This window comes from Gekko japonicus, unplaced genomic scaffold (assembly GCF_001447785.1).
Source record: "Gekko japonicus isolate JY-2015 unplaced genomic scaffold, Gekko_japonicus_V1.1 scaffold2032, whole genome shotgun sequence".
Taxonomy (NCBI): Eukaryota; Metazoa; Chordata; class Lepidosauria; order Squamata; family Gekkonidae; genus Gekko; species Gekko japonicus.
The window spans coordinates 157,272-167,175 of NW_015177080.1; positions in this window are offsets into that span (position 1 = coordinate 157,272).

Consider the following 9,904-nt stretch of genomic DNA (forward strand, 5'->3'; position numbering starts at 1 on the left):
GAAGAGTACATTGTAAAACTTCCCTAAGTAAACAAAATGTCCAGGAATCTGTCAAGGGGGGGGGAGAGAGAGAGAGAGAGAGATCGCAGCAGTAATTGTTAATCGCAGAGACTTTGTGCATGATACAACAGGCAGAAATCCAACAGGTAAAAGCCCCCCCCCCCCAAAAAAAAAAAAAACCCCGGAGAAAAGCATCTTTTATAACACATTTTGTTTTTTCTTTTCTTTTCGCAGTTTCTTCTAGGCACAAGAGCCCTGTCAGGGAGAAAGGAAAAAAATAGAGCAGCTCTCCTAGCCTGTGGTTGGATTAGATGACCCAGCGGCTTTGCTTTCCCTCTCTTCCTCCCTCCCCTCCCCAGCTAAATCCGTGCGTGCTGCTGCTTTAAGAGGCCGAGCCTGACTCTGAGATGGGGCCCGGGCTAAGAGGCTTGCAACGAAATGCAGTGCAATGGTAGGGAAGGAGATCACAACAGACAGATGTGCACCTCGAAAGGGGGGGGCACCCCGCAAAGCAGAATCGACTAGAGGCAAAATCTTTTTTTTTTAATATAAACTCTCCTAAAAAGGAGAGAATTTTATTGCTTTTCATATTAGAAATGGGGGAGGGTATATAGATGGGTAAAGAAAAGGTCGAGTGATGCTTTCATTAGTATGTTAATCTGTTAGTAATAATAAAAAAAGATTCTTCTTTGGCTTCATTGTGTTGTCAATCGTCTTTCATCTTCTCAGTTATAAACAATTGTTAAAAAATTAGTAGTGTCCCACTTTTTTGCTGTTAGTAAAAACTTTTCAAACGCCTTGCGAGCTGGTTCTTCTCTCCTCGGGCTGGTTTCTCCTCCGAAAAGACAGGAAGGGTCCTCCTCCTCATTCTCTTCTCCAGCTTTTTAGCTTCTCTTCCGGGTCTTCGCTTGCCTGCTCTCAGTCTGCAACTGCCGCTTTTCAACACGCCTTTCCGATAAAGTCCCAAGCTCTTTGAACGATTTTTTCTCTTTTTATGTCTTTCGACTTTAAAATATACGCTGTCGTTCTTGTAGCCGGATCCCTTATCCACACCTCCGCTTTAAAGGCATTTTCCTCGTTACTCGCAGCTCAAAGCTTATAACAGATTTCCCAGAGGAAGCTATCGTTCAGACCGGAAGCTCCTCCCTTCTTGTTGCGCAGTTCTTTTTCCAGCACCGACATCTTATTTATTTTGTTTACATTAAGCAAAAAAACTTTCCTAAGTAAACAAAAGGGATGTCCAGGAATCTGTCAAGGGGAGAGAGGGAGAGAGAGGGAGAAAGAGAGAGGGAGAAAGAGAGAGAAAGAGAGAGAGAGAGAGAAATCGCAGCAGTAATTGTTAATCGCAGAGACTTTGTGCATGATACAACAGGCAGATATCCAACAGGTAAAAGCCCCCCCCCAAAAAAAAAACCCCCGGAGAAAAGCAACTTTTATAACACATTTTGTTTTTTCTTTTCGCAGTTGCTTCTAGGCACAAGAGCCCTGTCAGGGAGAAAGGAAAAAAATAGAGCAGCTCTCCTAGCCTGTGGTTGGATTAGATGACCCAGCGGCTTTGCTTTCCCTCTCTTCCTCGCTCCCCTCCCCAGCTAAATCCGTGCGTGCTGCCACTTTAAGAGGCCGGGCCTGACTCTGAGATGGGGCCGGGCTAAGAGGCTTGCAACGAAATGCAATGCAATGGCAGGGAAGGAGATCAAAACAGACCTGGGAAGCGGAATCGACTAGAGGCAAAATCTTGAGAGAGTTTGCAAACGCCGTCACTGCACAAATTTTTTTTCTCTTTAAATTTTAAAACCAAACCAATTTCACTTTTGTATCGTATTACAGAGCCAGTCCGTATTTAAAAGTTTTTTGGGGAGGGGAGGAGAGGGGGCTCTTAGCGACTTTGATCTCTGCCTCAGATTTGCAGCAGACAAAGGCAAGGTGGTGGTTGCCGAGTCAAGAGCGGGCTGGGGGGTGGCGGCTGGGGGGAGAGGAGAGCAGTGTGGACCAGGCTCGTTTCCCCCGAGCCACCCCCATTTTCTCACCAGGGCCCTCCCGCAAATTGCATCCCCCCCATGCCTTGCAGCCGATAAAGGAGCCAAGATGGGGGTTTTGCACCAACTCTACCTCTTGCCGTGGAAGAATGTGACCCTCAAGCAACGGAGTCCAGTTAGTGATTGCCTCTTCTCCTGCCTCCTCCTGGCCGGAAGCGGGGTGGCCGGAAGCAGGGGGCGGGGCTTCGTCGTGTGCCCCGCCCCCGCACCTCACCCGGGGGTTCGGCGATCCCCTGCATTCCCCCCAATCGACCTCTGCTTTTTGGAAAGACTTCAGTCAGAGCATGTTTACATGCCTCAAAAAAACCCCACCCCCTATCACTTTTTGAGATTTTGATCTATCACTATCTCTCCTTATATATAATTGAGTAGTGGGGTGGCAATTTTCAGTTCTCCCATTGGCTCTGCAATGCGCTCCATCAGCCATTGGCCCATCAGCTGCCACTCAAGAGTACTCACGTACCATTGGCCAAGTGCTGGGTCTGCTCCCCTTCCCCACTCACTCCCACCTCAGCGACTGCTCACTGTCAGAATTACTGGCAAACAGCTGTCTCTTCCGATGAAGACACTTCTCCTGCTTGGCTCCTCTATGGAACTAACTGTTCCCTCAGTGGCTGCTGGTAGAAGGAAACCCTTTCCATGGCTTCATGAGGAACTCATTGGGGCCCATCCTGACTAGGGTTGCCAGCTCTAGGTTGGGAAATTCCTGGATATTCTGTGTCTAAGGAAGCCAGAGTTTGGGGAGGGGAGAGGCCTCAGCTGAACAGGGTACCATAGAGCCCACCATCCAAAGCAGTTATTTTCTCGGGGCAGGAGGGAGAGATCTGTTGTCTGGAGTTCAGTTGTGATACCTGGCAATCTTCAGGCTCCAGCTGGAGGTTGGCTACCCTAGGCATAGCAGTCAGCGCTTCAGAGCAGGGTCTGCTAGACCCAAGTTCTTGCTGTGGAAGCTGAAGGGGTGATTTTGGACCAGTCACAGACTTTCAGCCTAACCCACCTCACAGGGTTGTTGTGCAAGTCAAAAGGGGGAGAAGAGAATTATGTAAGCTGCTTTGGTCCCCATTGCAGAGAAAAACTGTACTTTTCCTCCTGGGGAACCATTGTTCCCTTTATCCATGAAGCGGCCTTTGTTTATTTAATTACTGGCCAATACCTGGCTTCATTGGCAATTATCTGTTAGTTTATCTGTGGTAGGATAGGCTGTGTATTGGTGGTAGTAGTATTGTGATTGTGCACTTTACTGTACTATCTAAATTGAGCACTATATTGAGTGCTTCTATTGCTCTGCCAGCGGTCTGAAGCTTGCGGAGACTGCCGAGGGCAGTGATGTGGCCCAGGAAATTCCGCTGCTGGGGAGGGGAAAGTATAGCAGTGGGAGCAGGCAGAGTGTTACGTGAAGAGGGGGGAGAAATGGGAAAGCTCGGCCCTCTTCCAGCCTGCGTCCCATCCCGAGGGATGTTGGTGGTGGGGCTAGGAATTATAACCCCTCTCCGACATTGGTGTTCTGTAACACCAGGTCCATAAATAATAAGACCATGGTCCTTAGGGACTTCTTGCAACACCAGAATGTGGACGACAGAGACCTGGGTGAGGGAGGGGGAGACAGTGGCTCTCTCCCAACTTGTCCCCCCTGGGTTTTCGGTCCTTCACCAATCTCGAACTAGGGGCTGGGGGGGAGGAGTGGCATTATTCATCCGGGAGGTTTACTCCTTTAGGGCGCTTCCGCCTCCAAGGATCACGGGCATTGAGTGTGCTGGCCTGGTCTGGGAGGCTGGGGAGAGTTTGGCAATTTGGCTGGTGTGCCGGCCGCCTAACACACCAGCCAATAGCCTGCCGTCCCTGATGGAGGCCGTAGCAGGCTGGGCACTGGAACACCCTAGACTGATAGTCCTGGGTGATTTCAATGTCCATGCCGATGACGCGACCTCCACTCAAGCAACGGATCTGGTGTCGTCCATAGCAGCACTGGGACTCTCCCAATATGTAACGACCCCCACTCACCGGGCAGGACACACACTCAATTTGATCTTCGCGACGGGGGTAACAGTGGACCGGGTTACTGCTTCAGCAGTCCCATGGTCGGACCACCATGCCCTAGGGGCCCGCCTGAATGTGCCACCCCGACCCTGTTTAGGCAGCGAGCGTATTGTTCAGTTTCTTTCAAGGTTGCTACTACCGTATGTAGAACAGGACCAAAAATGCCTCCATTTCTACATAGTAGCAACCTTGAGAGGTGCACTTTCAAGCTTAGGAGACCTGGCCCATTAAGAAACTGAACAATATTGTCTTGTAAATAAATTAGAATGAGACTTTCTATTGTGGCTCTTTGTTCCTGAGGAAGGATAAGAAGTCTGAAACACTGGTATACAGTGTTTCAGACTTCTTATCCTTGCTCAGGAACAAAGAGCCACAATAGAAAGTCTCATTCCAATTTCTTTACAAGACAATACCTAGGAAAAGTGTTGAATTTCTACTTTGGACTTTATGCATTCTGTGGACTTCTATATTTCCTATGATGGATTTTATGTACAGATTTATTGCTGATTACATATGTGTTTCACTGTGCTGAAGTCTCTTTTTGTACATTGACTATTGCGGGTATTTCAGCACACAGTTGTTTTGCTGTTACTTGCCGATCTCCAGGTGAGGGCTGGAGATAACTCAGAATTACAACTGCTCTCCAGATGGCAGAGATCAGTTCCCCTGGAGAAAATGGTGGACTTTGTGTCCTTATACCCTGCTTAGATGGCGTTCCTACAACAGCCAATGTGATGGCTTCACCTGGAGCTTCAGAGCATGGTAGAGGCTGCAGGTGTGTGTGAGGGGGAGACAGAAAGCTGAAGAGTGAGGGACAGATAATGGCAGGTTGATGCTTGGCTGGGAAGGCGATAGAGTTGCCAACTCCAGGTTGGGAAATTCCTGGAGACTTGAGGGGTGGGGTTTGAGGAGGGGTGGGACCTCAGACAGGTGCAATGCCATAGACTCCACCCTCCAAACCAGTCATTTCCTCCTAGGGAACCATTGTTGCCAATCTGGGGAACCATTGTTGCCAATTTCCAAGTGAGGGGTGGAGCTCACTCAGAATTACAACTCCTCTTCAGGTAGCAGAGATCAGTTCCTCTGGTGAAAATGGTGGACTCTGTGTCATTATACCCTGCTGAGGTCGCCACAGCAAATTGACGCTGAGTGCCCAAGGCCGGGCCACTCTCCCAGAGCCTCTTTCTAGAGCTCGTCGCATTTATTTCCACAACAGACCTTATTCCTAGTAACATTATAATGATATAGCTACCAGTCCTCTGAATTATCAGCTTTTTTTTTTAAGTAAGTCTGTAGTCCAGAGGTCACTAATGTTGTGCCTATTGGTGCCGTGCCACCTGCCAGCACTTGGTGTGCGCCAACTGTTTAGAAAGTGGGCAGGGACAGATGGGGTGTCTGTCCAGCAAAGCTTCTGATGCCCATTAGAGATATGATTGGAAGTGGCCACGACAGCACAAGGATCTTTGCTATGTGACTAAAAGTAGACTGTATATATGAAAGAAATAATTTTAAAACAGTCATGTTAATTTAGGAAGACATCTTGTTAAACAGAGCTTCTGCCTGAAATGTTGAAGTGTTACTATTAGAACTATACATAACCTCACTCCCTGAGATTTTGTGGTTGACTCTACCTCCTGCAGCAGCCAATTTTGTGTTTGCACCCATTACCCTGTGTTGGAATTCCAATGCTGCCCGCAGAATCAAAAAAGGTTTGGGATTGCTGCACTAGCTGTTTTATTGCAGATTCATTGTGGAGATATCCCCTTATATCTCCACAATGAAAGACTTTTTAAAGAATGAAAGCTGAGGATTAGATGATCTAGTATACACATCTGTATAATGCTATAGCAGGATGTCAGTGCCCTCTGACAGCAGTGGAGGAGGAAGACAGCAGCCGCAAGGAGCTGGGCCAAGGAAAGTATGGCGATTCAATGAAAGTTGTATGGAGAACTGTTGCTATGTAGAAGCTGCTTCAGTCACCATAAACAGTCACCGGGATTGGTGAATTGGTGCTGAGAAACTAGAGTTGCCTGCTCTGAGTTGGGAAATACCTGGAGACTTTGGGGGGGGGGGTTGTGGAGGGGAGGGACCTCATCAGGGTATAATGCCATGAAGCCCACCTTCCAAAGCAACCATTTTCTTCAGGTGAACTCCAGCCACCACATGGAGGTTGGCAACCTGGTGAGAAACAGCAGATGTTATTCTTACCATTTGCTCTTTTCTTAGTCCAAGACTTTCAAGAGGCTGCTTTTAGCCTCATTAAAAAAGAAAGAGGTACAACTTGAATCCTTTCATTTTTCTTTACCAGGACTTAAACCAATACCAAGGAGTAATTTTTGACTTCAGCACAGCAGGAAGGGGAGGTAAACCCATTTTGCAGCTAAATTAGGTACTGGGATACTGGCTCACAGACCTGAAATGCCATGTGTAGTTTGGCCCTGAATTCAGCATCGAGATACTATTTCAACCAGGGACTTCATAGCTTACTTTCAAGAGGAAAAGGTAGGTCAGTTCAGATGCATGCCTCCTTTCCAGAACAGCCTTTTTAAAGCTGCAAGCAAGGGTGGGAAAGTTTTAATTTTTAAATCTTACCTAGGAAACATTATAAAGTGTATATGGAATTGTTATAGTAAGACCTGGGCCTGAATCCTAAGCCACACTTTTGCAGTACCTTTTTCCATTGCAGAGATTCTGCTGCGGAGTGTCAGAATACAAGCCATGGACTCTTCCTAAGCTAATGTCTCATACCTTTCAAATGACAGCTTCCTGTTTCTCACCTCACTACATTATCAGGGCAGTCCTAAGTATGTATAGCCAAAATTTAACCCATTTGCGTTCAATGGCACTTACTCTCTAGTAAGTGTGCCAGGCCCATAGCCAGGATTTTGTAATTCAGGGGGCCTTTAAATAAGTCAGGGGGCACTGATGTTGTAAAATAAAAAAATAAAAATTTAAAAACTCACTTTTGCGGTGTTCGCACTCTGCTTGCCTACATGGGGAAGTGAGCCATGCTTGGGGAAGGGGCGGTGGTGGGGAGTCCTCTGGGGTGGCCTTGGCAGGAAGTCAGGGGGCCAGGCCTCGAAATGCCCCACTGTAGTTACAGGCCTGAAGTGTGTGCTTAAGATTGCAGCCTGTATTGTACTAGCTCTCCTCCAAGTCACACAACTAGTGGGCATTTGTTAAAAAGCTATGTTGGTGGAGAGAATAAAGCCACTTCTGTTCCCATCATTAATTCACTCATTCAGGTTATATTCCATCCTTAACCATTCATCCACCTATTTTGTATATTTTCATACCGTTCAGTATTTAGTTCAGGAAAGACAATAGAGTTTTAAACATACTTTTCTCTGCATTACAGTCCTATATGGAAGGGAAATTGCAGGAATCTTGCAGTACCAACAGCTATAGAATTTGCAAACGGTTACACAGTCAGTGCAAAACAGGTTGTGACGCTTAGATTTTCAAAACCTTTGTCTAAAACCATTACTTCAGTTTGGAACCTGTGCTTCCTATATCCAAATCCAAGGGACTAAAAAGTAGGAAAGCCACAAATAGGGCAATTTTTAATGTTTCCGTCCTTTTCTGTTTCCTTCATTAGGCCCCCCCTTTTTTTTGTCTATGTCCAAATTCAGCACACTAGCTGTCAGACTCCTGAGGCAATCAGTTCCCAACAACGTTCATTCAGAGAAGTGAAGTTTATTGAAACAGTAGTGCTACAGGTATCATAACTATTTCATATTAGAACTAAAGAAAAAGCATGTGAAGCAATTAGATATACATAACACAAAGGGGTCCCCTGATGGCCCCCAGCCAATCAGGTGCCAGCAGAAGCCCACCAAAATAATGGGTAACATTTCCCAGGAGAAAGACTACACCAAGCACTCAAGGTCATATAGCACAGAAGACAGATAATAAAGCCAATGTACGCACAGCAGAAACAAAACTCATCATTCCAAAGCATCCCCGCCCATCTACATGACAGCCAGGCAGGAGGCCTAGCTGACATTCTGCCTCCCCAAAGATCTCACCCCCCAGGTTTAGAAGGATACATTTTGTGAAATGCACGCACAAGTTTAGGAGCATTAACATGAATGTCCTGAACCCATTTATTATGGGAGGGGTCAAAATCTTTCCACTTTATTAGGTAATAAAAATGGCCACGCTTAAGCTTAGAGTTCAACATTTCAGCCACCTCCTGATGTGATTCACCATCCATCATCAGAGGTGGAGGGGCTGGTGGTTGAGGTCTCCACTTGTTCAGTCCCGGATCCTTTTTCAGCAAACTGAAATGAAATACAGGATGCACACCTTTCAGAGATTTAGGGAGTTCAAGTTCAACAGCTATATCATTAATTTTCCTAAGGATCTTAAAACAACCATGTAATGGTTCCATATTTTGGTGTGTGTGTTCCTTTAAATGTTTAGTTTGAATGCAGTAATATGAGAAGAGTGATAGAGGGTGACAAGTGTGATTTGATTGACTACTGATTGAGAGTGTGGGAGGAGGGGTGCCTGAGAGGATTCTCTGTGTCTGTCTTTGAGGAGATTCTGTGATATGAGAGAGACAAGTATGGAAGAGTTTTGAAGAGATTCTGTGTGACTGAGAGTTATGAAGGATTCTGTGTGTGAAGTTTGAACAGTAAACATAGTCTGTGTGATTACAGGATTTAGAGTCTATTTCTGAGTGAATAAGACCAACATTTTAGTCTGTGTGACTAAGAGAGTTGATCCTATTCTGTGTGAATAAAACAAAGAGACTAGCCTGTGTGGCAATATATATCTATATAGATGAGAATTAGAGAGAGATTATACTGAATGTATAAGCCTGTCAGAGTAGAGTTTGGAGTTTGAGAGACTGTTTGTAGCACCAAGCTTTGCCAGTTATATTTACAAGTTCCTTTCTTCAGCAGCTGTTCAAAATAACCAGAAACCTATTTTGTTCTTTATTAAATAAATCATTTTTGTTTAAACTTATACCAGAAATATGTACAGTAGTTTGTCAGGGCCTCTGAAGTGCCCAGACCCTAGGTCATACTACCAAAAGAGAGAGATTTGGATTTTTAAATTCCTGGTGACAGCATAAAACTACCAAGTTTATGTACTCAAAGTTTAAAGGTAAAACTGTTTCCCTTATAAGCAAGGACGTCACAGACCAATATACTTTCAACGCAGTTTCCTGAGTTGCAGACCCTTCAAGTTCTTGGTTGACAAATATACGGAGTTCCCAGGCTGCAAATCCCATTCAGGAGTCCTCCTCTTGTCAGCCTGAGTTTTATAATCTGCCTTGGCTTTGTCAAGAGTCTTTTGTATGACAGACCACTGGGTCTTCAGACCCTGCCACCAAGTTTGCAGGTCCCCGAGACCAGGGGCTGGCATATCCATTGAAGGTAGAAGGGCCCCCTCATACGTTTGGATAGCCTTGAAAGGAGACAGTCCAGTGGAACTGTACACAGAGTTATTATAACTGTATTCCGCATAGGATAGCAATTCAGTCCAATTGTCCTGTTGATAATTTGTAAAACACTGAAGGAATTGCTCAACCACCTGACTGACACGTTCAGTTTGGTCATCAGTCTCTGGGTGATAAGCAGGCCTCGGATTGGGCTAGAGTGCGCCGGTACGTTACATGGCGAAGCCCCACCCCCTTCTTCAGGCCGCCCTCTGCTTCCAGCCTCATTTAGTTGCAGAACGAGGAAGAAGCAGGAGGGTAAGTCAGCTTCCTCCCCCCCCCAGTCTCTGCCTGGCCAAGGCTGCTCCAGCAGCCTCCGCTAGGCCTCCAGGGCCAACCCAGACCTTCCTGGAGGTGCACACCCCGGGAAAAATCCCCCCCG